The sequence below is a fragment of the Meriones unguiculatus genome, chromosome 2 (genome assembly GCF_030254825.1).
Source record: "Meriones unguiculatus strain TT.TT164.6M chromosome 2, Bangor_MerUng_6.1, whole genome shotgun sequence".
NCBI lineage: Eukaryota > Metazoa > Chordata > Mammalia > Rodentia > Muridae > Meriones > Meriones unguiculatus.
In genome coordinates, this window is record NC_083350.1 from 32,312,147 (window position 1) to 32,315,936 (window position 3,790).

The window sequence follows — 3,790 nt, forward strand, 5'->3', positions numbered from 1 at the left end:
GGAAGTGCGAGGAGAGGAGACATTTTGCTTCCGCATGGTCCTCCAGGTTCTCTCTCTGGGCCCCTTTAAGTTCTTAGCCACAGACAAATAGGCAGCAGAGAAACAAGACAGAATTTTATTAGCATGTGTCTCTTGACCCAAGGCAGCTGTCATTGGTGAATGACATAGTCTAACATCTTAGCAAAGGAAAAATCTTTTTTTTTTTTTTTTTTAATTTTTGAATGACAAAGTAAAAGGACCTGGAATCTGGGCCAGCAGGCTACGGGAAGTCATTGGTAAGATAACAAAGTTGTGATGTAGCTTCTTGGTGGGGTCTCCTGGCTGGAAAGGTCATTATTAACTTTTGTCCTTTCTGGTAGAGACAGGAGGAGGGAAGTCTTTGGAACACTGTGATGCTTTGAAGCAAAGATAGGAAGGGCAGACAGCTTTTTTCCCCCCCAGTCTGTTGATTGATGGTACGATTCATAATAGTCCTCCTGCCAGGGTGGTGAAGTTGGAGGCTGTACCACGATGCAGACCTAAGAATCTGAGCTAGGAACCAGGTTGGTTTTGGATTATCATGAGCCAATCAGCTGTTCAGTGAACTCACAGTGCTTACAGGATTGTTTGGTGTTGACAGTGCAAATCCAAGGGGAATGAAATTTGCATCCCTTCTACCTCCGTGTAGTGAGGCCTCTGAGCCCTCTGCACAAAAAGCTGTTCAGGAGAGCCTGTGATCTCAGCTGGCATCTGAAGAAAGCCTCGTATGTGTTTGTTTTTTATTTCTCGTGTGTGTGTGTGTGTGTGTGTGTGTGTGTGTGTGTATGTGTGTGTATCTGAGGTTTAGCAACAGCAGGGAAGGTTACAGAAACTTTCTCTTGACCGTTTCCATGTTAAATTCAAACTCTTCCTCTCCTTGTCCGTGACAGCTACGTGTACATTTGCTGTTTCATTGTTTCACTTACTAAGCGAGAACCCTGCAGGGGTGGACCCTTGTCTAGCTCATTCACACACACTCTCTTCCCTGTGTTCCATGAGGCAGCTGGCACATGGCATGGAATTAGTTGACCTTTGTTGACTAATGGAACAAGTTGTTGCTCTGTGGAGGTTGTAGAATCTCTCTGTGGTGGGGATGGACCATTTCCACCTTTGGTAGTCATCTTCCCTTCCTCTTGCGGTGGGCACATGGCTAGAAAAAAGTCAGGGCTGTAGGCTGGGAGGACGGCCATGTGAATAGTATGAAGAATCCCTACTTTTGATGGCACACGGCCATCGGCTTTGGACTGCCCACCCCTAGGTCCTTCTGACCCAAGAGATGACCTTCTGTTTTGTTTTTGTTGTAATTATTTTTTTTTAATTTATTGTGTCTGCAATATTTTGCTTGCATGTGTATCTGCAGGCCAGAAGAGGGCACCAGATCTCATTATAGATGGTTGTGAGCCACTATGAGGGTGCTTGGAATTGAACTCAAGACCTCTGGAAGAGCAGACAGTTCTCTTAACCTCTGAGCCATCTCTCCAGCCCCCTCTGTTGTGATTTTGGCTCTCTCTTATTGCTTGCAGCGAGATATGTTGGGGGTGCATGTTGCATTTATTTCTTTGTTTTGAGACAAGGTTTCACTATGCATCCTTGGCTGATCTGTAACTCTGTGTTGACCAAACTGACTTTGAACTCACAGAGGTCCACCTGCCTTTGACTCGTAAGGACTGGGATTCAAGGTGTACACCACCGTATACCAGCTCTTCTCAAGACAGGATCTCATGCAGGTCAGGCTGGCCTCAGATTCATTATGTGGCTGAGGGTGACCCAAATTGACCCTCCTTCCTCCACCTGCCTAGTGAGGGGGCTATAGGTGTGCACCACAAGACTCGGCTATGAGGTGCTGGGAAATGGAGACCAGAGTCTAGTGCACTCTACCGACCAAGCCATGTCCTTCCTTACAGGGTGGTGGCAGTGGATGGTTGTGGGGGATGATGTGTGAATAGTAGGGAAGGGTTGGTCCGTGAGCCATCCCATAAACAACAGATTGCCAAGCCTCAGCTTGATGGGAAAAGTCTTTTCTTGTTTTGAAGTGAATAACCTCCCCCACAGGAATGCTCATTTAGCATAATCCTATAATTGGGAGTCTTTTTCATCTCATTGTAGTTGTGGATCATTAAAATAAAAACATTTTCCCCTGAGTGATCCTGGACCCTAGAGACAAAAGGTCAGGTTATTTGGAGCTAGACTTTGTATCCCTAACCAACATGCTGTAAACTGGGAACAAGCTGCCATCTCCCTGCATGTTTGAAAGTAGTTCCTTTGGGAGTGAGTGAAGACCTATAAACAGGCCTTTTACTGGTGCTGGCTGCCCTGTGTAAAGTACTCACAGAAGACAAAAATATAATCTGTGCCTCATGCTAATATTGTTAATTAAATTATAATACCTTAAAAGCACAATGCTGACCTGTTCTTGTTGCCCAAGATGCCATATAACTTCATGTTTACCCAGAACAATAGCTTAGTCTTCTATGTATCAGTTTGAAGGTGCCGTTCTGCTTTGCAGTTGGTGGGGACACACAGGAGGCTTTCTGGGTAGATCAGAGAGAGACATAGGGTCAGGGCACTCGCTTATCCTCACATCTTTGCTTTCCTTTGGTCACAGTTTCCAATTGACCCCTGAATGACCTCAGAGCTACTGCATGTGCCAACCAGTGGGTTAGTTTGTGGGCTGCCATTTCCACAGGGAGACTCACAGCAGCAGCCTGCCTGGCCAGATGCCATAGGCTCAAGAGAAAAAAAAAAAAAAAGAACAAACAAATAAAAAAAACCACTGCAATGTTTTGGGAGACAAGGTTGGCGTATTTTAGTGGCAGTTTGTGGCCTGGAACAAAACAAACCGTGGGCTGATTAACTCACAGCGTGTCCAGTCCCAGAGTTTACAGAAGCCTTAGAGAAGATAAATTTATTTTCAGGTTGGTTAACTGGAAGGCCCTGCTTGGTTGAGAGTGAGGAAAGAGACCTCAGGCCCTTCTCACATTCAAACCGAGGGAGGCCAGGCTGGAATTCCCCACTCACTCCCCTCGTTACATGCAAGATCTAGCATGTGGCTGCTGGCTCTAGCTACAGTCCTGCAAGCCTAGAATAGTCATGAGATAGGTATGTGTGTCCATCTGTGGACATGTATGCATTCCTGTGTGTACCTGCTTAAAATCAGGTCTGTCTAAGATTTAAAGATTTAGGACTATTACACTTGGCAGTTGTTTTATTAAGTGATTATAAGAAAAAAAAATATCTAGAGCTGACGAGATGGCTCAGTGACACCATGGTTAGTGAGCAAGAAGCAGCTGGGTTCTTTTTTTGTTTTTTTGTTTTTGTTTGCTTGTTTGTTTTGGGCCAGGGTCTCACTATGTAGCCCTGGCTGGCCTGAGACTCAAGGTAGATGAGGCTGGCCTCAAACTCATAGAGCTCTACCTCCCCTGCCTCCCCGAGAGCTGGGATTAAAGGCGCAAAGGTGTGCGCCACCACTCTTCTTGAAGAGGAGCAAGTGTGGAACATTCTATTACAGCAGTCCTCAACCTCCTAATGCTGGGACCCTTTAATACTGTTCTTCATGCTGTGGGGACCCCAACCATAGAATTATTTTGTTGCTACTGTCATTTTGCTACTGTTATGAATCATAATGTAAATATCTCATGTACAGAATATCTGATATGTGATCCCCCCCAAAGGGGTTGTGACCTACAGAATGAGAACCGCTATCCCAATGGGTGAAGCTGGGCTCACATTCCTCAGTGCAGCAGCCTTCTGCTTGGCACGACCCTGTATTACC